Below are 27,316 nucleotides of genomic sequence, written 5' to 3'. Positions count from 1 at the left end.
CTTTAGACACCAATTCTGAGCTCTGTAAGCATGAACTCTTAATATTTCAAAGCACAGTCCCGTGAAAACGCCACGGGAAGTACCCGGAGACTTAAATATTACCAGTATTTGCGTCATTTCACAGCTTTCCACTGGAAACCTCCGTGACTGAATGAGACAGTAAATGTAGTAAGAATCTATTTAAGTGTACTTGAGGTGTTTCTTACACGTTGTTAGTCCTTTCTGGGAACTATCATTGTGTATTTTAACAGTTTTACCAAAATTAGACAGTTTGCTTAGAAGTATTTACCGGAATCTTCACCATTTTAACTGATTCACACAAAAAAAACGCCAAAGCCAATCCTCCTTAATTGTAAACAGAAACATTATTCTCGTCATTCCAAGGCGTTAGACACCAATTCTGAGCTCTGTAAGCATGAAGTCTTAATATTTCAAAGCACAGTCCCGTGAAAACGCCACCGGAAGTACCCGGAGACGTAAATATTACAGGTATTTTCGTCATTGCACAGCTTTCCACTGGAAACCTCCGTGATTGAATACGACAGTAAATATAGTAAGAATGTATTTAGGTGTACTTGAGGTGTTTCGTACACGTTCTTAATCATTTCTGGGAACTATCATTGTGTATTTTAACAGTTTTACCAAAATTAGACAGTTTGCTTAGAAGTATTTACCAGAATCATCATCATTTTAACTGATTCACACAAAAAAACGCCAAAGCCAATCCTCCTTAATTGTAAAGAAAAAAAATATTCTCGTCATTCCAAGGCTTCAGACACCAATTCTGAGCTCTGTAAGCATGAACTCTTAATTTTTCAAAGCACAGTCCCATGAAAACGCCACCGGAAGTACCCGGAGACATAATATTACCAGTATTTGCGTCATTTCACAGCTTTCCACTGGAAACCTCCGTGACTGAATAGGACAGTAAATGTAGTAAGACTCTATTTACGTGTACTTGAGGTGTTTCTTACACGTTCTTAGTCATTTCTGGGAACTATCATTGTGTATTTTAACAGTTTTACCAAAATTCGAAAGTTTGCTTAGAAGTATTTACCGGAATCGTCACCATTTTAACTGATTCAAACAAAAAAAACGCCAAAGCCAATCCTCCTTAATTGTAAACATAAACACTATTCTCGTCATTCCAAGACTTTAGACACCAATTCTGAGCTCTGTAAGCATGAAGTCTTAATATTTCAAAGCACAGTCCCGTGAAAACGCCACCGGAAGTACCCGGAGACGTAAATATTACCAGTATTTGCGTCATTTCACACCTTTCCACTAGAAACCTCCGTGATTGAATACGACAATAAATGTAGTAAGAATCTATTTAAGTGTACTTGAGGTGTTTCTTACACGTTGTTAGTCCTTTCTGGGAACTATCATTGTGTATTTTAACAGTTTTTCCAAAATTAGACAGTTTGCTTAGAAGTATTTACCGGAATCGTCACCATTTTAACTGATTCACACAAAAAAACGCCAAAGCCAATCCTCCTTAATTGTAAACAGAAACACTATTCTTGTCATTCCAAGGCATTAGACACCAATTCTGAGCTCTGTAAGCATGAACTCTTAATATTTCAAAGCACAGTCCCATGAAAACGCCACCGGAAGTACCCTGAGACGTAAATATTACCGGTATTTTTTTCATTTCACAGCTTTCCACTGGAAACCTCCGTGATTGAATACGACAGTAAATATAGTAAGAATGTATTTAGGTGTACTTGAGGTGTTTCTTACAAGTTCTTAGTCATTTCTGGGAATGATCATTGTGTATTTTAACAGTTTTACCAAAATTAGACAGTTTGCTTAGAAGTATTTACCAGAATCGTCATCATTTTAACTGATTCACACAAAAAAACGCCAAAGCCAATCCTCCTTAATTGTAAATAGAAAAAATATTCTCGTCATTCCAAGGCTTCAGACACCAATTCTGAGCTCTGTAAGCATGAACTCTTAATTTTTCAAAGCACAGTCCCGTGAGAACGCCACCGGAAGTACCCGGAGATGTAAATATTACCAGTATTTGCGTCATTTCACAGCTTTCCACTGGAAACCTCCGTGACTGAATGAGACAGTAAATGTAGTAAGACTCTATTTATGTGTACTTGAGGTGTTTCTTACACGTTCTTAGTCATTTCTGGGAATTATCATTGTGTATTTTAACAGTTTTACCAAAATTAGACAGTTTGCTTAGAAGTATTTACCGGAATCTTCACCATTTTAACTGATTCACACAAAAAAAAACGCCAAAGCCAATCCTCCTTAATTGTAAACAAAAACACTATTCTCGTCATTCCAAGGCTTTAGACACCAATTCTGAGCTCTGTAAGCATGAACTCTTAATATTTCAAAGCACAGTCCCGTGAAAACGCCACGGGAAGTACCCGGAGACTTAAATATTACCAGTATTTGCGTCATTTCACAGCTTTCCACTAGAAACCTCCGTGATTGAATACGACAGTAAATGTAGTAAGAATCTATTTAAGTGTACTTGAGGTGTTTCTTACACGTTGTTAGTCCTTTCTGGGAACTATCATTGTGTATTTTAACAGTTTTACCAAAATTAGACAGTTTGCTTAGAAGTATTTACCGGAATCGTCACCATTTTAACTGATTCACACAAAAAAACGCCAAAGCCAATCCTCCTTAATTGTAAAGAAAAAAAATATTCTCGTCATTCCAAGGCTTCAGACACCAATTCTGAGCTCTGTAAGCATGAACTCTTAATTTTTCAAAGCACAGTCCGATGAAAACGCCACCGGAAGTACCCGGAGGCATAAATATTACCAGAATTTGCGTCATTTCACAGCTTTCCACTGGAAACCTCCGTGACTGAATAGGACAGTAAATGTAGTAAGACTCTATTTACGTGTACTTGAGGTGTTTCTTACACGTTCTTAGTCATTTCTGGGAACTATCATTGTGTATTTTAACAGTTTTACCAAAATTAGAAAGTTTGCTTAGAAGTATTTACCGGAATCGTCACCATTTTAACTGATTCAAACAAAAAAAACGCCAAAGCCAATCCTCCTTAATTGTAAACATAAACACTATTCTCGTCATTCCAAGACTTTAGACACCAATTCTGAGCTCTGTAAGCATGAAGTCTTAATATTTCAAAGCACAGTCCCGTGAAAACGCCACCGGAAGTACCCGGAGATGTAAATATTACAGGTATTTTCGTCATTGCACAGCTTTCCACTGGAAACCTCCGTGATTATATACGACAGTAAATATAGTAAGAATGTATTTAGGTGTACTTGAGGTGTTTCTTACACGTTCTTAATCATTTCTGGGAATTATCATTGTGTATTTTAACAGTTTTACCAAAATTAGACAGTTTGCTTAGAAGTATTTACCGGAAACGTCACCATTTTAGCTGATTCACACAAAAAAACGCCAAAGCCAATCCTCCTTAATTGTAAAGAGAAAAAATATTCTCGTCATTCCAAGGCTTCAGACACGAATTCTGAGCTCTGTTAGCATGAATTCTTAATTTTTGAAAGCACAGTCCCGTGAGAACGCCACCGGAAGTACCCGGAGACGTAAATATTACCAGTATTTGCGTCATTTCACAGCTTTCCACTGGAAACCTCCGTGAATGAATGAGACAGTAAATGTAGTAAGACTCTATTTACGTGTACTTGAGGTGTTTCTTACACGTTGTTAGTCCTTTCTGGGAACTATCATTGTGTATTTTAACAGTTTTACCAAAATTAGACAGTTTGCTTAGAAGTATTTACCGGAATCTTCACCATTTTAACTGATTCACACAAAAAAAACGCCAAAGCCAATCCTCCTTAATTGTAAACAGAAACATTATTCTCGTCATTCCAAGGCGTTAGACACCAATTCTGAGCTCTGTAAGCATGAAGTCTTAATATTTCAAAGCACAGTCCCGTGAAAACGCCACCGGAAGTACCCGGAGACGTAAATATTACAGGTATTTTCGTCATTGCACAGCTTTCCACTGGAAACCTCCGTGATTGAATACGACAGTAAATATAGTAAGAATGTATTTAGGTGTACTTGAGGTGTTTCGTACACGTTCTTAATCATTTCTGGGAACTATCATTGTGTATTTTAACAGTTTTACCAAAATTAGACAGTTTGCTTAGAAGTATTTACCAGAATCATCATCATTTTAACTGATTCACACAAAAAAACGCCAAAGCCAATCCTCCTTAATTGTAAAGAAAAAAAATATTCTCGTCATTCCAAGGCTTCAGACACCAATTCTGAGCTCTGTAAGCATGAACTCTTAATTTTTCAAAGCACAGTCCCATGAAAACGCCACCGGAAGTACCCGGAGACATAATATTACCAGTATTTGCGTCATTTCACAGCTTTCCACTGGAAACCTCCGTGACTGAATAGGACAGTAAATGTAGTAAGACTCTATTTACGTGTACTTGAGGTGTTTCTTACACGTTCTTAGTCATTTCTGGGAACTATCATTGTGTATTTTAACAGTTTTACCAAAATTCGAAAGTTTGCTTAGAAGTATTTACCGGAATCGTCACCATTTTAACTGATTCAAACAAAAAAAACGCCAAAGCCAATCCTCCTTAATTGTAAACATAAACACTATTCTCGTCATTCCAAGACTTTAGACACCAATTCTGAGCTCTGTAAGCATGAAGTCTTAATATTTCAAAGCACAGTCCCGTGAAAACGCCACCGGAAGTACCCGGAGACGTAAATATTACCAGTATTTGCGTCATTTCACACCTTTCCACTAGAAACCTCCGTGATTGAATACGACAATAAATGTAGTAAGAATCTATTTAAGTGTACTTGAGGTGTTTCTTACACGTTGTTAGTCCTTTCTGGGAACTATCATTGTGTATTTTAACAGTTTTTCCAAAATTAGACAGTTTGCTTAGAAGTATTTACCGGAATCGTCACCATTTTAACTGATTCACACAAAAAAACGCCAAAGCCAATCCTCCTTAATTGTAAACAGAAACACTATTCTTGTCATTCCAAGGCATTAGACACCAATTCTGAGCTCTGTAAGCATGAACTCTTAATATTTCAAAGCACAGTCCCATGAAAACGCCACCGGAAGTACCCTGAGACGTAAATATTACCGGTATTTTTTTCATTTCACAGCTTTCCACTGGAAACCTCCGTGATTGAATACGACAGTAAATATAGTAAGAATGTATTTAGGTGTACTTGAGGTGTTTCTTACAAGTTCTTAGTCATTTCTGGGAATGATCATTGTGTATTTTAACAGTTTTACCAAAATTAGACAGTTTGCTTAGAAGTATTTACCAGAATCGTCATCATTTTAACTGATTCACACAAAAAAACGCCAAAGCCAATCCTCCTTAATTGTAAATAGAAAAAATATTCTCGTCATTCCAAGGCTTCAGACACCAATTCTGAGCTCTGTAAGCATGAACTCTTAATTTTTCAAAGCACAGTCCCGTGAGAACGCCACCGGAAGTACCCGGAGATGTAAATATTACCAGTATTTGCGTCATTTCACAGCTTTCCACTGGAAACCTCCGTGACTGAATGAGACAGTAAATGTAGTAAGACTCTATTTATGTGTACTTGAGGTGTTTCTTACACGTTCTTAGTCATTTCTGGGAATTATCATTGTGTATTTTAACAGTTTTACCAAAATTAGACAGTTTGCTTAGAAGTATTTACCGGAATCTTCACCATTTTAACTGATTCACACAAAAAAAAACGCCAAAGCCAATCCTCCTTAATTGTAAACAAAAACACTATTCTCGTCATTCCAAGGCTTTAGACACCAATTCTGAGCTCTGTAAGCATGAACTCTTAATATTTCAAAGCACAGTCCCGTGAAAACGCCACGGGAAGTACCCGGAGACTTAAATATTACCAGTATTTGCGTCATTTCACAGCTTTCCACTAGAAACCTCCGTGATTGAATACGACAGTAAATGTAGTAAGAATCTATTTAAGTGTACTTGAGGTGTTTCTTACACGTTGTTAGTCCTTTCTGGGAACTATCATTGTGTATTTTAACAGTTTTACCAAAATTAGACAGTTTGCTTAGAAGTATTTACCGGAATCGTCACCATTTTAACTGATTCACACAAAAAAACGCCAAAGCCAATCCTCCTTAATTGTAAAGAAAAAAAATATTCTCGTCATTCCAAGGCTTCAGACACCAATTCTGAGCTCTGTAAGCATGAACTCTTAATTTTTCAAAGCACAGTCCGATGAAAACGCCACCGGAAGTACCCGGAGGCATAAATATTACCAGAATTTGCGTCATTTCACAGCTTTCCACTGGAAACCTCCGTGACTGAATAGGACAGTAAATGTAGTAAGACTCTATTTACGTGTACTTGAGGTGTTTCTTACACGTTCTTAGTCATTTCTGGGAACTATCATTGTGTATTTTAACAGTTTTACCAAAATTAGAAAGTTTGCTTAGAAGTATTTACCGGAATCGTCACCATTTTAACTGATTCAAACAAAAAAAACGCCAAAGCCAATCCTCCTTAATTGTAAACATAAACACTATTCTCGTCATTCCAAGACTTTAGACACCAATTCTGAGCTCTGTAAGCATGAAGTCTTAATATTTCAAAGCACAGTCCCGTGAAAACGCCACCGGAAGTACCCGGAGATGTAAATATTACAGGTATTTTCGTCATTGCACAGCTTTCCACTGGAAACCTCCGTGATTATATACGACAGTAAATATAGTAAGAATGTATTTAGGTGTACTTGAGGTGTTTCTTACACGTTCTTAATCATTTCTGGGAATTATCATTGTGTATTTTAACAGTTTTACCAAAATTAGACAGTTTGCTTAGAAGTATTTACCGGAAACGTCACCATTTTAGCTGATTCACACAAAAAAACGCCAAAGCCAATCCTCCTTAATTGTAAAGAGAAAAAATATTCTCGTCATTCCAAGGCTTCAGACACGAATTCTGAGCTCTGTTAGCATGAATTCTTAATTTTTGAAAGCACAGTCCCGTGAGAACGCCACCGGAAGTACCCGGAGACGTAAATATTACCAGTATTTGCGTCATTTCACAGCTTTCCACTGGAAACCTCCGTGAATGAATGAGACAGTAAATGTAGTAAGACTCTATTTACGTGTACTTGAGGTGTTTCTTACACGTTCTTAGTCATTTCTGGGAACTATCATTGTGTATTTTAACAGTTTTACCAAAATTAGACAGTTTGCTTAGAAGTATTTACCAGAATCGTCATCATTTTAACTGATTCACACAAAAAAACGCCAAAGCCAATCCTCCTTAATTGTAAAGAGAAAAAATATTCTCGTCATTCCAAGGCTTCAGACACCAATTCTGAGCTCTGTAAGCATGAACTCTTAATTTTTCAAAGCACAGTCCCGTGAAAACGCCACCGGAAGTACCCGGAGACGTAAATATTACCAGTATTTTCGTCATTGCACAGCTTTCCACTGGAAACCTCCGTGACTGAATGAGACAGTAAATGTAGTAAGACTCTATTTATGTGTACTTGAGGTGTTTCTTACACGTTCTTAGTCATTTCTGGGAATTATCATTGTGTATTTTAACAGTTTTACCAAAATTATACAGTTTGCTTAGAAGTATTTACCGGAATGTTCACCATTTTAACTGATTCACACAAAAAAACGCCAAAGCCAATCCTCCTTAATTGTAAAGAGAAAAAATATTCTCGTCATTCCAAGGCTTCAGACACCAATTCTGAGCTCTGTAAGCATGAACTCTTAATTTTTGAAAGCACAGTCCCGTGAGAACGCCACCGGAAGTACCCGGAGACGTGAATATTACCAGTATTTTCGTCATTGCACAGCTTTCCACTGGAAACCTCCGTGACTGAATGAGACAGTAAATGTAGTAAGACTCTATTTATGTGTACTTGAGGTGTTTCTTACACGTTCTTAGTCATTTCTGGGAATTATCATTGTGTATTTTAACAGTTTTACCAAAATTAGACAGTTTGCTTAGAAGTATTTACCGGAATCTTCACCATTTTAACTGATTCACACAAAAAAAAACGCCAAAGCCAATCCTCCTTAATTGTAAACAAAAACACTATTCTCATCATTCCAAGGCTTTAGACACCAATTCTGAGCTCTGTAAGCATGAACTCTTAATATTTCAAAGCACAGTCCCGTGAAAACGCCACCGGAAGTACCCGGAGACGTAAATATTACCAGTATTTGCGTCATTTCACAGCTTTCCGATAGAAACCTCCGTGATTGAATACGACAGTAAATATAGTAAGAATGTATTTAGTTGTACTTGAGGTGTTTCTTACACGTTGTTAGTCCTTTCTGGGAACTATCATTGTGTATTTTAACAGTATTACCAAAATTATACAGTTTGCTTAAAAGTATTTACCAGAATCGTCATCATTTTAACTGATTCACACAAAAAAACGCCAAAGCCAATCCTCCCTAATTGTAAAGAGAAACAATATTCTCATCATTCCAAGGCTTTAGACACCAATTCTGAGCTCTGTAAGCATGAACTCTTAATATTTCAAAGCACAGTCCCGTGAAAACGCCACCGGAAGTACCCGGAGACGTAAATATTACCAGTATTTGCGATATTTCACAGCTTTCCACTAGAAACCTCCGTGATTGAATACGACAGTAAATGTAGTAAGAATCTATTTAAGTGTACTTGAGGTGTTTCTTACACGTTGTTAGTCCTTTCTTTGAACTATCATTGTGTATTTTAACAGTTTTACCAAAATTAGACAGTTTGCTTAGAAGTATTTACCGGAATCTTCACCATTTTAACTGATTCACACAAAAAAAAACGCCAAAGCCAATCCTCGTTAATTGTAAACAAAAACACTATTCTCGTCATTCCAAGGCTTTAGACACCAATTCTGAGCTCTGTAAGCATGAACTCTTAATATTTCAAAGCACAGTCCCGTGAAAACGCCACCGGAAGTACCCGGAGACGTAAATATTACCAGTATTTGCGATATTTCACAGCTTTCCACTAGAAACCTCCGTGATTGAATACGACAGTAAATGTAGTAAGAATCTATTTAAGTGTACTTGAGGTGTTTCTTACACGTTGTTAGTCCTTTCTGGGAACTATCATTGTGTATTTTAACAGTTTTACCAAAATTAGACAGTTTGCTTAGAAGTATTTACCGGAATCGTCACCATTTTAACTGATTCACACAAAAAAACGCCAAAGCCAATCCTCCTTAATTGTAAAGAGAAAAAATATTCTCGTCATTCCAAGGCTTCAGACACCAATTCTGAGCTCTGTAATCATCAACTCTTAATATTTCAAAGCACAGTCCCGTGAAAACGCCACCGGAAGTACCCGGAGACGTAAATATTACCGGTATTTTCGTCATTGCACAGCTTTCCACTGGAAACCTCCGTGATTGAATACGACAGTAAATATAGTAAGAATGTATTTAGGTGTACTTGAGGTGTTTCTTACACGTTCTTAATCATTTCTGGGAACTATCATTATGTATTTTAACAGTTTTACCAAAATTAGACAGTTTGCTTAGAAGTATTTACCAGAATCATCATCATTTTAACTGATTCACACAAAAAAACGCCAAAGCCAATCCTCCTTAATTGTAAAGAAAAAAAATATTCTCGTCATTCCAAGGCTTCAGACACCAATTCTGAGCTCTGTAAGCATGAACTCTTAATTTTTCAAAGCACAGTCCCATGAAAACGCCACCGGAAGTACCCGGAGGCATAAATATTACCAGAATTTGCGTCATTTCACAGCTTTCCACTGGAAACCTCCGTGACTGAATAGGACAGTAAATGTAGTAAGACTCTATTTACGTGTACTTGAGGTGTTTCTTACACGTTCTTAGTCATTTCTGGGAACTATCATTGTGTATTTTAACAGTTTTACCAAAATTAGAAAGTTTGCTTAGAAGTATTTACCGGAATCGTCACCATTTTAACTGATTCAAACAAAAAAAACGCCAAAGCCAATCCTCCTTAATTGTAAACATAAACACTATTCTCGTCATTCCAAGACTTTAGACACCAATTCTGAGCTCTGTAAGCATGAAGTCTTAATATTTCAAAGCACAGTCCCGTGAAAACGCCACCGGAAGTACCCGGAGACGTAAATATTACAGGTATTTTCGTCATTGCACAGCTTTCCACTGGAAACCTCCGTGATTATATACGACAGTAAATATAGTAAGAATGTATTTAGGTGTACTTGAGGTGTTTCTTACACGTTCTTAATCATTTCTGGGAATTGTCATTGTGTATTTTAACAGTTTTACCAAAATTAGACAGTGTGCTTAGAAGTATTTACCGGAATCTTCACCATTTTAACTGATTCACACAAAAAAAACGCCAAAGCAAATCCTCCTTAATTGTAAACAAAAACACTATTCTCGTCATTCCAAGGCTTTAGACACCAATTCTGAGCTCTGTAAGCATGAACTCTTAATATTTCAAAGCACAGTCCCGTGAAAACGCCACCGGAAGTACCCGGAGACTTAAATATTACCAGTATTTGCGTCATTTCACAGCTTTCCACTAGAAACCTCCGTGATTGAATACGACAGTAAATGTAGTAAGAATCTATTTAAGTGTACTTGAGGTGTTTCTTACACGTTGTTAGTCCTTTCTGGGAACTATCATTGTGTATTTTAACAGTTTTACCAAAATTAGACAGTTTGCTTAGAAGTATTTACCGGAATCGTCACCATTTTAGCTGATTCACACAAAAAAACGCCAAAGCCAATCCTCCTTAATTGTAAAGAGAAAAAATATTCTCGTCATTCCAAGGCTTCAGACACGAATTCTGAGCTCTGTAAGCATGAATTCTTAATTTTTGAAAGCACAGTCCCGTGAGAACGCCACCGGAAGTACCCGGAGACGTAAATATTACCAGTATTTGCGTCATTTCACAGCTTTCCACTGGAAACCTCCGTGAATGAATGAGACAGTAAATGTAGTAAGACTCTATTTACGTGTACTTGAGGTGTTTCTTACACGTTCTTAGTCATTTCTGGGAACTATCATTGTGTATTTTAACAGTTTTACCAAAATTAGACAGTTTGCTTAGAAGTATTTACCAGAATCGTCATCATTTTAACTGATTCACACAAAAAAACGCCAAAGCCAATCCTCCTTAATTGTAAAGAGAAAAAATATTCTCGTCATTCCAAGGCTTCAGACACCAATTCTGAGCTCTGTAAGCATGAACTCTTAATTTTTCAAAGCACAGTCCCGTGAAAACGCCACCGGAAGTACCCGGAGACGTAAATATTACCAGTATTTTCGTCATTGCACAGCTTTCCACTGGAAACCTCCGTGACTGAATGAGACAGTAAATGTAGTAAGACTCTATTTATGTGTACTTGAGGTGTTTCTTACACGTTGTTAGTCCTTTCTGGGAACTATCATTGTGTATTTTAACAGTTTTACCAAAATTAGACAGTTTGCTTAGAAGTATTTACCGGAATCTTCACCATTTTAACTGATTCACACAAAAAAAAACGCCAAAGCCAATCCTCCTTAATTGTAAACAAAAACACTATTCTCGTCATTCCAAGGCTTTAGACACCAATTCTGAGCTCTGTAAGCATGAACTCTTAATATTTCAAAGCACAGTCCCGTGAAAACGCCACCGGAAGTACCCGGAGACGTAAATATTACCAGTATTTGCGATATTTCACAGCTTTCCACTAGAAACCTCCGTGATTGAATACGACAGTAAATGTAGTAAGAATCTATTTAAGTGTACTTGAGGTGTTTCTTACACGTTGTTAGTCCTTTCTGGGAACTATCATTGTGTATTTTAACAGTTTTACCAAAATTAGACAGTTTGCTTAGAAGTATTTACCGGAATCGTCACCATTTTAACTGATTCACACAAAAAAACACCAAAGCCAATCCTCCTTAATTGTAAACAGAAACATAATTCTCGTCATTCCAAGGCGTTAGACACCAATTCTGAGCTCTGTAATCATCAACTCTTAATATTTCTAAGCACAGTCCCGTGAAAACGCCACCGGAAGTACCCGGAGACGTAAATATTACCAGTATTTTCGTCATTGCACAGCTTTCCACTGGAAACCTCCGTGATTGAATACGACAGTAAATATAGTAAGAATGTATTTAGGTGTACTTGAGGTGTTTCTTACACGTTCTTAATCATTTCTGGGAACTATCGTTGTGTATTTTAACAGTTTTACCAAAATTAGACAGTTTGCTTAGAAGTATTTACCGGAATCGTCACCATTTTAACTGATTCACACAAAAAAACACCAAAGCCAATCCTCCTTAATTGTAAAGAGAAACAATATTCTCATCATTCCAAGGCTTTAGACACCAATTCTGAGCTCTGTAAGCATGAACTCTGAATATTTCAAAGCACAGTCCCGTGAAAACGCCACCGGAAGTACCCGGAGACGTAAATATTACCAGTATTTGCGTTATTTCACAGCTTTCCACTAGAAACCTCCGTGATTGAATACGACAGTAAATGTAGTAAGAATCTATTTAAGTGTACTTGAGGTGTTTCTTACACGTTGTTAGTCCTTTCTGGGAACTATCATTGTGTATTTTAACAGTTTTACCAAAATTAGACAGTTTGCTTAGAAGTATTTACCGGAAACGTCACCATTTTAACTGATTCACACAAAAAAACGCCAAAGCCAATCCTTCTTAATTGTAAAGAGAAAAAATATTCTCGTCATTCCAAGGCTTCAGACACCAATTCTGAGCTCTGTAAGCATGAACTCTTAATTTTTCAAAGCACAGTCCCGTGAAAACGCCACCGGAAGTACCCGGAGACGTAAATATTACCAGTATTTTCGTCATTGCACAGCTTTCCACTGGAAACCTCCGTGATTGAATACGACAGTAAATATAGTAAGAATGTATTTAGGTGTACTTGAGGTGTTTCTTACACGTTCTTAATCATTTCTGGGAACTATCATTGTGTATTTTAACAGTTTTACCAAAATTAGACAGTTTGGTTAGAAGTATTTACCGGAATCGTCACCATTTTAACTGATTCACACAAAAAAACGCCAAAGCCAATCCTCCTTAATTGTAAAGAGAAAAAATATTCTCGTCATTCCAAGGCTTCAGACACCAATTCTGAGCTCTGTAAGCATGAACTCTTAATTTTTCAAAGCACAGTCCCGTGAGAACGCCACCGGAAGTACCCGGAGATGTAAATATTACCAGTATTTGTGTCATTTCACAGCTTTCCACTGGAAACCTCCGTGACTGAATGAGACAGTAAATGTAGTAAGACTCTATTTATGTGTACTTGAGGTGTTTCTTACACGTTCTTAGTCATTTCTGGGAATTATCATTGTGTATTTTAACAGTTTTACCAAAATTAGACAGTTTGCTTAGAAGTATTTACCGGAATCTTCACCATTTTAACTGATTCACACAAAAAAAACGCCAAAGCCAATCCTCCTTAATTGTAAACAAAAACACTATTCTCGTCATTCCAAGGCTTTAGACACCAATTCTGAGCTCTGTAAGCATGAACTCTTAATATTTCAAAGCACAGTCCCGTGAAAACGCCACCGGAAGTACCCGGAGACTTAAATATTACCAGTATTTGCGTCATTTCACAGCTTTCCACTAGAAACCTCCGTGATTGAATACGACAGTAAATGTAGTAAGAATCTATTTAAGTGTACTTGAGGTGTTTCTTACACGTTGTTAGTCCTTTCTGGGAACTATCATTGTGTATTTTAACAGTTTTACCAAAATTAGACAGTTTGCTTAGAAGTATTTACCGGAATCGTCACCATTTTAGCTGATTCACACAAAAAAACGCCAAAGCCAATCCTCCTTAATTGTAAAGAGAAAAAATATTCTCGTCATTCCAAGGCTTCAGACACGAATTCTGAGCTCTGTAAGCATGAATTCTTAATTTTTGAAAGCACAGTCCCGTGAGAACGCCACCGGAAGTACCCGGAGACGTAAATATTACCAGTATTTGCGTCATTTCACAGCTTTCCACTGGAAACCTCCGTGAATGAATGAGACAGTAAATGTAGTAAGACTCTATTTACGTGTACTTGAGGTGTTTCTTACACGTTCTTAGTCATTTCTGGGAACTATCATTGTGTATTTTAACAGTTTTACCAAAATTAGACAGTTTGCTTAGAAGTATTTACCAGAATCGTCATCATTTTAACTGATTCACACAAAAAAACGCCAAAGCCAATCCTCCTTAATTGTAAAGAGAAAAAATATTCTCGTCATTCCAAGGCTTCAGACACCAATTCTGAGCTCTGTAAGCATGAACTCTTAATTTTTCAAAGCACAGTCCCGTGAAAACGCCACCGGAAGTACCCGGAGACGTAAATATTACCAGTATTTTCGTCATTGCACAGCTTTCCACTGGAAACCTCCGTGACTGAATGAGACAGTAAATGTAGTAAGACTCTATTTATGTGTACTTGAGGTGTTTCTTACACGTTGTTAGTCCTTTCTGGGAACTATCATTGTGTATTTTAACAGTTTTACCAAAATTAGACAGTTTACTTAGAAGTATTTACCGGAATCTTCACCATTTTAACTGATTCACACAAAAAAAAACGCCAAAGCCAATCCTCCTTAATTGTAAACAAAAACACTATTCTCGTCATTCCAAGGCTTTAGACACCAATTCTGAGCTCTGTAAGCATGAACTCTTAATATTTCAAAGCACAGTCCCGTGAAAACGCCACCGGAAGTACCCGGAGACGTAAATATTACCAGTATTTGCGATATTTCACAGCTTTCCACTAGAAACCTCCGTGATTGAATACGACAGTAAATGTAGTAAGAATCTATTTGTGTACTTGAGGTGTTTCTTACACGTTGTTAGTCCTTTCTGGGAACTATCATTGTGTATTTTAACAGTTTTACGAAAATTAGACAGTTTGCTTAGAAGTATTTACCGGAATCGTCACCATTTTAACTGATTCACACAAAAAAACACCAAAGCCAATCCTCCTTAATTGTAAACAGAAACATAATTCTCGTCATTCCAAGGCGTTAGACACCAATTCTGAGCTCTGTAATCATCAACTCTTAATATTTCTAAGCACAGTCCCGTGAAAACGCCACCGGAAGTACCCGGAGACGTAAATATTACCAGTATTTTCGTCATTGCACAGCTTTCCACTGGAAACCTCCGTGATTGAATACGACAGTAAATATAGTAAGAATGTATTTAGGTGTACTTGAGGTGTTTCTTACACGTTCTTAATCATTTCTGGGAACTATCGTTGTGTATTTTAACAGTTTTACCAAGATTAGACAGTTTGCTTAGAAGTATTTACCGGAATCGTCACCATTTTAACTGATTCACACAAAAAAACACCAAAGCCAATCCTCCTTAATTGTAAAGAGAAACAATATTCTCATCATTCCAAGGCTTTAGACACCAATTCTGAGCTCTGTAAGCATGAACTCTGAATATTTCAAAGCACAGTCCCGTGAAAACGCCACCGGAAGTACCCGGAGACGTAAATATTACCAGTATTTGCGTTATTTCACAGCTTTCCACTAGAAACCTCCGTGATTGAATACGACAGTAAATGTAGTAAGAATCTATTTAAGTGTACTTGAGGTGTTTCTTACACGTTGTTAGTCCTTTCTGGGAACTATCATTGTGTATTTTAACAGTTTTACCAAAATTAGACAGTTTGCTTAGAAGTATTTACCGGAAACGTCACCATTTTAACTGATTCACACAAAAAAACGCCAAAGCCAATCCTTCTTAATTGTAAAGAGAAAAAATATTCTCGTCATTCCAAGGCTTCAGACACCAATTCTGAGCTCTGTAAGCATGAACTCTTAATTTTTCAAAGCACAGTCCCGTGAAAACGCCACCGGAAGTACCCGGAGACGTAAATATTACCAGTATTTTCGTCATTGCACAGCTTTCCACTGGAAACCTCCGTGATTGAATACGACAGTAAATATAGTAAGAATGTATTTAGGTGTACTTGAGGTGTTTCTTACACGTTCTTAATCATTTCTGGGAACTATCATTGTGTATTTTAACAGTTTTACCAAAATTAGACAGTTTGGTTAGAAGTATTTACCGGAATCGTCACCATTTTAACTGATTCACACAAAAAAACGCCAAAGCCAATCCTCCTTAATTGTAAAGAGAAAAAATATTCTCGTCATTCCAAGGCTTCAGACACCAATTCTGAGCTCTGTAAGCATGAACTCTTAATTTTTCAAAGCACAGTCCCGTGAGAACGCCACCGGAAGTACCCGGAGATGTAAATATTACCAGTATTTGTGTCATTTCACAGCTTTCCACTGGAAACCTCCGTGACTGAATGAGACAGTAAATGTAGTAAGACTCTATTTATGTGTACTTGAGGTGTTTCTTACACGTTCTTAGTCATTTCTGGGAATTATCATTGTGTATTTTAACAGTTTTACCAAAATTAGACAGTTTGCTTAGAAGTATTTACCGGAATCTTCACCATTTTAACTGATTCACACAAAAAAAACGCCAAAGCCAATCCTCCTTAATTGTAAACAAAAACACTATTCTCGTCATTCCAAGGCTTTAGACACCAATTCTGAGCTCTGTAAGCATGAACTCTTAATATTTCAAAGCACAGTCCCGTGAAAACGCCACCGGAAGTACCCGGAGACTTAAATATTACCAGTATTTGCGTCATTTCACAGCTTTCCACTAGAAACCTCCGTGATTGAATACGACAGTAAATGTAGTAAGAATCTATTTAAGTGTACTTGAGGTGTTTCTTACACGTTGTTAGTCCTTTCTGGGAACTATCATTGTGTATTTTAACAGTTTTACCAAAATTAGACAGTTTGCTTAGAAGTATTTACCGGAATCGTCACCATTTTAGCTGATTCACACAAAAAAACGCCAAAGCCAATCCTCCTTAATTGTAAAGAGAAAAAATATTCTCGTCATTCCAAGGCTTCAGACACGAATTCTGAGCTCTGTAAGCATGAATTCTTAATTTTTGAAAGCACAGTCCCGTGAGAACGCCACCGGAAGTACCCGGAGACGTAAATATTACCAGTATTTGCGTCATTTCACAGCTTTCCACTGGAAACCTCCGTGAATGAATGAGACAGTAAATGTAGTAAGACTCTATTTACGTGTACTTGAGGTGTTTCTTACACGTTCTTAGTCATTTCTGGGAACTATCATTGTGTATTTTAACAGTTTTACCAAAATTAGACAGTTTGCTTAGAAGTATTTACCAGAATCGTCATCATTTTAACTGATTCACACAAAAAAACGCCAAAGCCAATCCTCCTTAATTGTAAAGAGAAAAAATATTCTCGTCATTCCAAGGCTTCAGACACCAATTCTGAGCTCTGTAAGCATGAACTCTTAATATTTCAAAGCACAGTCCCGTGAAAACGCCACCGGAAGTACCCGGAGACGTAAATATTACCAGTATTTGCGATATTTCACAGCTTTCCACTAGAAACCTCCGTGATTGAATACGACAGTAAATGTAGTAAGAATCTATTTGTGTACTTGAGGTGTTTCTTACACGTTGTTAGTCCTTTCTGGGAACTATCATTGTGTATTTTAACAGTTTTACCAAAATTAGACAGTTTGCTTAGAAGTATTTACCGGAATCGTCACCATTTTAACTGATTCACACAAAAAAACACCAAAGCCAATCCTCCTTAATTGTAAACAGAAACATAATTCTCGTCATTCCAAGGCGTTAGACACCAATTCTGAGCTCTGTAATCATCAACTCTTAATATTTCTAAGCACAGTCCCGTGAAAACGCCACCGGAAGTACCCGGAGACGTAAATATTACCAGTATTTTCGTCATTGCACAGCTTTCCACTGGAAACCTCCGTGATTGAATACGACAGTAAATATAGTAAGAATGTATTTAGGTGTACTTGAGGTGTTTCTTACACGTTCTTAATCATTTCTGGGAACTATCGTTGTGTATTTTAACAGTTTTACCAAAATTAGACAGTTTGCTTAGAAGTATTTACCGGAATCGTCACCATTTTAACTGATTCACACAAAAAAACACCAAAGCCAATCCTCCTTAATTGTAAAGAGAAACAATATTCTCATCATTCCAAGGCTTTAGACACCAATTCTGAGCTCTGTAAGCATGAACTCTGAATATTTCAAAGCACAGTCCCGTGAAAACGCCACCGGAAGTACCCGGAGACGTAAATATTACCAGTATTTGCGTTATTTCACAGCTTTCCACTAGAAACCTCCGTGATTGAATACGACAGTAAATGTAGTAAGAATCTATTTAAGTGTACTTGAGGTGTTTCTTACACGTTGTTAGTCCTTTCTGGGAACTATCATTGTGTATTTTAACAGTTTTACCAAAATTAGACAGTTTGCTTAGAAGTATTTACCGGAAACGTCACCATTTTAACTGATTCACACAAAAAAACGCCAAAGCCAATCCTTCTTAATTGTAAAGAGAAAAAATATTCTCGTCATTCCAAGGCTTCAGACACCAATTCTGAGCTCTGTAAGCATGAACTCTTAATTTTTCAAAGCACAGTCCCGTGAAAACGCCACCGGAAGTACCCGGAGACGTAAATATTACCAGTATTTTCATCATTGCACAGCTTTCCACTGGAAACCTCCGTGATTGAATACGACAGTAAATATAGTAAGAATGTATTTAGGTGTACTTGAGGTGTTTCTTACACGTTCTTAATCATTTCTGGGAACTATCATTGTGTATTTTAACAGTTTTACCAAAATTAGACAGTTTGGTTAGAAGTATTTACCGGAATCGTCACCATTTTAACTGATTCACACAAAAAAACGCCAAAGCCAATCCTCCTTAATTGTAAAGAGAAAAAATATTCTCGTCATTCCAAGGCTTCAGACACCAATTCTGAGCTCTGTAAGCATGAACTCTTAATTTTTCAAAGCACAGTCCCGTGAGAACGCCACCGGAAGTACCCGGAGATGTAAATATTACCAGTATTTGTGTCATTTCACAGCTTTCCACTGGAAACCTCCGTGACTGAATGAGACAGTAAATGTAGTAAGACTCTATTTATGTGTACTTGAGGTGTTTCTTACACGTTCTTAGTCATTTCTGGGAATTATCATTGTGTATTTTAACAGTTTTACCAAAATTAGACAGTTTGCTTAGAAGTATTTACCGGAATCTTCACCATTTTAACTGATTCACACAAAAAAAACGCCAAAGCCAATCCTCCTTATTTGTAAACAAAAACACTATTCTCGTCATTCCAAGGCTTTAGACACCAATTCTGAGCTCTGTAAGCATGAACTCTTAATATTTCAAAGCACAGTCCCGTGAAAACGCCACCGGAAGTACCCGGAGACTTAAATATTACCAGTATTTGCGTCATTTCACAGCTTTCCACTAGAAACCTCCGTGATTGAATACGACAGTAAATGTAGTAAGAATCTATTTAAGTGTACTTGAGGTGTTTCTTACACGTTGTTAGTCCTTTCTGGGAACTATCATTGTGTATTTTAACAGTTTTACCAAACTTAGACAGTTTGCTTAGAAGTATTTACCGGAATCGTCACCATTTTAACTGATTCACACAAAAAAACGCCAAAGCCAATCCTCCTTAATTGTAAAGAGAAAAAATATTCTCGTCATTCCAAGGCTTCAGACACCAATTCTGAGCTCTGTAAGCATGAACTCTTAATTTTTGAAAGCACAGTCCCGTGAGAACGCCACCGGAAGTACCCGGAGACGTAAATATTACCAGTATTTGCGTCATTTCACAGCTTTCCACTGGAAACCTCCGTGAATGAATGAGACAGTAAATGTAGTAAGACTCTATTTACGTGTACTTGAGGTGTTTCTTACACGTTCTTAGTCATTTCTGGGAATTATCATTGTGTATTTTAACAGTTTTACCAAAATTAGACAGTTTGCTTAGAAGTATTTACCGGAATCTTCACCATTTTAACTGATTCACACAAAAAAAACGCCAAAGCCAATCCTCCTTAATTGTAAACAAAAACACTATTCTCGTCATTCCAAGGCTTTAGACACCAATTCTGAGCTCTGTAAGCATGAACTCTTAATATTTCAAACACAGTCCCGTAAAAACGCCACCGGAAGTACCCGGAGACGTAAATATTACCAGTATTTGCGTCATTTCACAGCTTTCCGCTAGAAAGCTCCGTGATTGAATACGACAGTAAATGTAGTAAGAATCTATTTAAGTGTACTTGAGGTGTTTCTTACACGTTGTTAGTCCTTTCTGGGAACTATCATTGTGTATTTTAACAGTTTTACCAAAATTAGACAGTTTGCTTAGAAGTATTTACCGGAATCTTCACCATTTTAACTGATTCACACAAAAAAAAACGCCAAAGCCAATCCTCCTTAATTGTAAACAAAAACACTATTCTCGTCATTCCAAGGCTTTAGACACCAATTCTGAGCTCTGTAAGCATGAACTCTTAATATTTCAAAGCACAGTCCCGTGAAAACGCCACCGGAAGTACCCGGAGACGTAAATATTACCAGTATTTTCGATATTTCACAGCTTTCCACTAGAAACCTCCGTGATTGAATACGACAGTAAATGTAGTAAGAATCTATTTAAGTGTACTTGAGGTGTTTCTTACACGTTGTTAGTCCTTTCTGGGAACTATCATTGTGTATTTTAACAGTTTTACCAAAATTAGACAGTTTGCTTAGAAGTATTTACCGGAATCGTCACCATTTTAACTGATTCACACAAAAAAACACCAAAGCCAATCCTCCTTAATTGTAAACAGAAACATAATTCTCGTCATTCCAAGGCGTTAGACACCAATTCTGAGCTCTGTAATCATCAACTCTTAATATTTCTAAGCACAGTCCCGTGAAAACGCCACCGGAAGTACCCGGAGACGTAAATATTACCAGTATTTTCGTCATTGCACAGCTTTCCACTGGAAACCTCCGTGATTGAATACGACAGTAAATATAGTAAGAATGTATTTAGGTGTACTTGAGGTGTTTCTTACACGTTCTTAATCATTTCTGGGAACTATCGTTGTGTATTTTAACAGTTTTACCAAAATTAGACAGTTTGGTTAGAAGTATTTACCGGAATCGTCACCATTTTAACTGATTCACACAAAAAAACGCCAAAGCCAATCCTCCTTAATTGTAAAGAGAAAAAATATTCTCGTCATTCCAAGGCTTCAGACACCAATTCTGAGCTCTGTAAGCATGAACTCTTAATTTTTCAAAGCACAGTCCCGTGAGAACGCCACCGGAAGTACCCGGAGACGTAAATATTACCAGTATTTGCGTCATTTCACAGCTTTCCACTGGAAACCTCCGTGAATGAATGAGACAGTAAATGTAGTAAGACTCTATTTACGTGTACTTGAGGTGTTTCTTACACGTTCTTAGTCATTTCTGGGAATTATCATTGTGTATTTTAACAGTTTTACCAAAATTAGACAGTTTGCTTAGAAGTATTTACCGGAATCTTCACCATTTTAACTGATTCACACAAAAAAAACGCCAAAGCCAATCCTCCTTAATTGTAAACAAAAACACTATTCTCGTCCTTCCAAGGCTTTAGACACCGATTCTGAGCTCTGTAAGCATGAACTCTTAATATTTCAAAGCACAGTCCCGTGAAAACGCCACCGGAAGTACCCGGAGACTTAAATATTACCAGTATTTGCGTCATTTCACAGCTTTCCACTAGAAACCTCCGTGATTGAATACGACAGTAAATGTAGTAAGAATCTATTTAAGTGTACTTGAGGTGTTTCTTACACGTTGTTAGTCCTTTCTGGGAACTATCATTGTGTATTTTAACAGTTTTACCAAAATTAGACAGTTTGCTTAGAAGTATTTACCGGAATCGTCACCATTTTAACTGATTCACACAAAAAAACGCCAAAGCCAATCCTCCTTAATTGTAAAGAGAAAAAATATTCTCGTCATTCCAAGGCTTCAGACACCAATTCTGAGCTCTGTAAGCATGAACTCTTAATTTTTGAAAGCACAGTCCCGTGAGAACGCCACCGGAAGTACCCGGAGACGTAAATATTACCAGTATTTGCGTCATTTCACAGCTTTCCACTGGAAACCTCCGTGAATGAATGAGACAGTAAATGTAGTAAGACTCTATTTACGTGTACTTGAGGTGTTTCTTACACGTTCTTAGTCATTTCTGGGAATTATCATTGTGTATTTTAACAGTTTTACCAAAATTAGACAGTTTGCTTAGAAGTATTTACCGGAATCTTCACCATTTTAACTGATTCACACAAAAAAAACGCCAAAGCCAATCCTCCTTAATTGTAAACAAAAACACTATTCTCGTCATTCCAAGGCTTTAGACACCAATTCTGAGCTCTGTAAGCATGAACTCTTAATATTTCAAAGCACAGTCCCGTAAAAACGCCACCGGAAGTACCCGGAGACGTAAATATTACCAGTATTTGCGTCATTTCACAGCTTTCCGCTAGAAAGCTCCGTGATTGAATACGACAGTAAATGTAGTAAGAATCTATTTAAGTGTACTTGAGGTGTTTCTTACACGTTGTTAGTCCTTTCTGGGAACTATCATTGTGTATTTTAACAGTTTTACCAAAATTAGACAGTTTGCTTAGAAGTATTTACCGGAATGTTCACCATTTTAACTGATTCACACAAAAAAACGCCAAAGCCTATCCTCCTTAATTGTAAAGAGAAAAAATATTCTCGTCATTCCAAGGCTTCAGACACCAATTCTGAGCTCTGTAAGCATGAACTCTTAATTTTTGAAAGCACAGTCCCGTGAGAACGCCACCGGAAGTACCCGGAGACGTAAATATTACCAGTATTTGCGTCATTTCACAGCTTTCCACTGGAAACCTCCGTGAATGAATGAGACAGTAAATGTAGTAAGACTCTATTTACGTGTACTTGAGGTGTTTCTTACACGTTCTTAGTCATTTCTGTGAACTATCATTGTGTATTTTAACAGTTTTACCAAAATTAGACAGTTTGCTTAGAAGTATTTACCGGAATCGTCACCATTTTAACTGATTCACACGAAAAAACACCAAAGCCAATCCTCCTTAATTGTAAACAGAAACATTATTCTCGTCATTCCAAGGCGTTAGACACCAATTCTGAGCTCTGTAATCATCAACTCTTAATATTTCTAAGCACAGTCCCGTGAAAACGCCACCGGAAGTACCCGGAGACCTAAATATTACCAGTATTTTCGTTATTGCACAGCTTTCCACTGGAAACCTCCGTGATTGAATACAACAGTAAATATAGTAAGAATGTATTTAGGTGTACTTGAGGTGTTTCTTACACGTTCTTAGTCATTTCTGGGAATTATCATTGTGTATTTTAACAGTTTTACCAAAATTAGACAGTTTGCTTAGAAGTATTTACCGGAATCTTCACCATTTTAACTGATTCACACAAAAAAAACGCCAAAGCCAATCCTCCTTAATTGTAAACAAAAACACTATTCTCGTCATTCCAAGGCTTTAGACACCAATTCTGAGCTCTGTAAGCATGAACTCTTAATATTTCAAAGCACAGTCCCGTAAAAACGCCACCGGAAGTACCCGGAGACGTAAATATTACCAGTATTTGCGTCATTTCACAGCTTTCCGCTAGAAAGCTCCGTGATTGAATACGACAGTAAATGTAGTAAGAATCTATTTAAGTGTACTTGAGGTGTTTCTTACACGTTGTTAGTCCTTTCTGGGAACTATCATTGTGTATTTTAACAGTTTTACCAAAATTAGACAGTTTGCTTAGAAGTATTTACCGGAATGTTCACCATTTTAACTGATTCACACAAAAAAACGCCAAAGCCTATCCTCCTTAATTGTAAAGAGAAAAAATATTCTCGTCATTCCAAGGCTTCAGACACCAATTCTGAGCTCTGTAAGCATGAACTCTTAATTTTTGAAAGCACAGTCCCGTGAGAACGCCACCGGAAGTACCCGGAGACGTAAATATTACCAGTATTTGCGTCATTTCACAGCTTTCCACTGGAAACCTCCGTGAATGAATGAGACAGTAAATGTAGTAAGACTCTATTTACGTGTACTTGAGGTGTTTCTTACACGTTCTTAGTCATTTCTGTGAACTATCATTGTGTATTTTAACAGTTTTACCAAAATTAGACAGTTTGCTTAGAAGTATTTACCGGAATCGTCACCATTTTAACTGATTCACACGAAAAAACACCAAAGCCAATCCTCCTTAATTGTAAACAGAAACATTATTCTCGTCATTCCAAGGCGTTAGACACCAATTCTGAGCTCTGTAATCATCAACTCTTAATATTTCTAAGCACAGTCCCGTGAAAACGCCACCGGAAGTACCCGGAGACCTAAATATTACCAGTATTTTCGTCATTGCACAGCTTTCCACTGGAAACCTCCGTGATTGAATACAACAGTAAATATAGTAAGAATGTATTTAGGTGTACTTGAGGTGTTTCTTACACGTTCTTAATCATTTCTGGGAACTATCGTTGTGTATTTTAACAGTTTTACCAAAATTAGACAGTTTGCTTAGAAGTATTTACCGGAATCTTCACCATTTTAACTGATTCACACAAAAAAACACCAAAGCCAATCCTCCTTAATTGGAAAGAGAAACAATATTCTCATCATTCCAAGGCTTTAGACACCAATTCTGAGCTCGGTAAGCATGAACTCTTAATATTTCAAAGCACAGTCCCGTGAAAACGCCAACAGAAGTACCCTGAGATGTAAATATTACCAGTATTTGCGTCATTTCACAGCTTTTCACTGGAAACCTCCGTGACTGAATACGACAGTAAATGTAGTAAGACTCTATTTACGTGTACTTGAGGTGTTTCTTACACGTTCTTAATCATTTCTGGGAACTATCATTGTGTATTTTAACAGTTTTACCAAAATTATACAGTTTGCTTAGAAGTATTTACCAGAATCGTCATCATTTTAACTGATTCACACAAAAAAAACGCCAAAGCCAATCCTCCTTAATTGTAAACAAAAACACTATTCTCGTCATTCCAAGGCTTTAGACACCAATTCTGAGCTCTGTAAGCATGAACTCTTAATATTTCAAAGCACAGTCCTGTGAAAACGCCACCGGAAGTACCCGGAGACTTAAATATTACCAGTATTTGCGTCATTTCACAGCTTTCCACTAGAAACCTCCGTGATTGAATACGACAGTAAATGTAGTAAGAATATATTTAAGTGTACTTGAGGTGTTTCTTACACGTTGTTAGTCCTTTCTGGGAACTATCATTGTGTATTTTAACAGTTTTACCAAAATTGGACAGTTTGCTTAGAAGTATTTACCGGAATCGTCACCATTTTAACTGATTCACACAAAAAAACGCCAAAGCCAATCCTCCTTAATTGTAAACAAAAACACTATTCTCGTCATTCCAAGGCTTTAGACACCAATTCTGAGCTCTGTAAGCATGAACTCTTAATATTTCAAAGCACAGTCCCGTGAAAACGCCACCGGAAGTACCCGGAGACTTAAATGTTACCAGTATTTGCGTCATTTCACAGCTTTCCACTGGAAACCTCCGTGACTGAATGAGACAGTAAATGTAGTAAGACTCTATTTATGTGTACTTGAGGTGTTTCTTACACGTTCTTAGTCATTTCTGGGAACTATCATTGTGTATTTTAACAGTTTTACCAAAATTAGAGAGTTTGCTTAGAAGTATTTACCGGAATCGTCACCATTTTAACTGATTCACACAAAAAAAACGCCAAAGCCAATCCTCCTTAATTGTAAACAAAAACACTATTCTCGTCATTCCAAGGCTTTAGACACCAATTCTGAGCTCTGTAAGCATGAACTCTTAATATTTCAAAGCACAGTCCCGTGAAAACGCCACCGGAGGTACCCGGAGACATAAATATTACCAGTATTTGCGTCATTTCACAGCTTTCCACTAGAAACCTCCGTGATTGAATACGACAGTAAATGTAGTAAGAATCTATTTAAGTGTTTCTTACACGTTGTCAGTCCTTTCTGGGAGCTATCATTGTGTATTTTAACAGTTTTACCAAAATTAGACAGTTTGCTTAGAAGTATTTACCGGAATCGTCACCATTTTAACTGATTCACACAAAAAAACGCCAAAGCCAATCCTCCTTAATTGTAAAGAGAAACAATATTCTCATCATTCCAAGGCTTTAGACACCAATTCTGAGCTCGGTAAGCATGAACTCTTAATATTTCAAAGTACAGTCCCGTGAAAACGCCACCGGAAGTACCCGGAGATGTAAATATTACCAGTATTTGCGTCATTTCACAGCTTTTCACTGGAAACCTCCATGACTGAATACGACAGTAAATGTAGTAAGACTCTATTTACGTGTACTTGAGGTGTTTCTTACACGTTCTTAATAATTTCTGGGAACTATCATTGTGTATTTTAACAGTTTTACCAAAATTAGAAAGTTTGCTTAGAAGTATTTACCGGAATTGTCACCATTTTAACTGATTCACACAAAAAAGACGCCAAAGCCAATCCTCCTTAATTGTAAACAAAAACACTATTCTCGTCATTCCAAGGCTTTAGACACCAATTCTGAGCTCTGTAAGCATGAACTCTTAATATTTCAAATAACAGTCCCGTGATAACGCCACCGGAAGTACCCGGAGACGTAAATATTACCAGTATTTGCGTCATTTCACAGCTTTCCACTAGAAACCTCCGTAATTGAATACGACAGTAAATGTAGTAAGAATCCATTTAAGTGTACTTGAGGTGTTTCTTACACGTTGTTAGTCCTTTCTGGGAACTATCATTGTGTATTTTAACAGTTTTACCAAAATTAGACAGTTTGCTTAGAAGTATTTACCGGAATCGTCACCATTTTAACTGATTCACACAAAAGAACGCCAAAGCCAATCCTCGTTAATTGTAAACAGAAACACTATTCTCGTCATTCCAAGGCGTTAGACACCAATTCTGAGCTCTGTAAGCATGAACTCTTAATATTTCAAAGCACAGTCCCGTGAAAACACCACCGGAAGTACCCGGAGCCGTAAATATTACCAGTATTTGCGTCATTTCAGGGTCTTTCACTGGAAACCTCCGTGACTGAATACGACAGTAAATGTAGTAAGACTCTATTTACGTGTACTTGAGGTGTTTCTTACACGTTCTTAGTCATTTCTGGGAACTATCATTGTGTATTTTAACAGTTTTACCAAATTTAGACAGTTTGCTTAGAAGTATTTACCGGAATCGTCACCATTTTAACTGATTCACACAAAAAAACACCAAAGCCAAATCTCCTTAATTGTAAACAGAAACATTATTCTCGTCATTCCAAGGCGTTAGACACCAATTCTGAGCTCTGTAATCATCAACTC

Source organism: Myotis daubentonii, chromosome 7 (genome assembly GCF_963259705.1).
Source record: "Myotis daubentonii chromosome 7, mMyoDau2.1, whole genome shotgun sequence".
Lineage (NCBI taxonomy): Eukaryota > Metazoa > Chordata > Mammalia > Chiroptera > Vespertilionidae > Myotis > Myotis daubentonii.
This window is presented reverse-complemented; position numbering follows the sequence as displayed.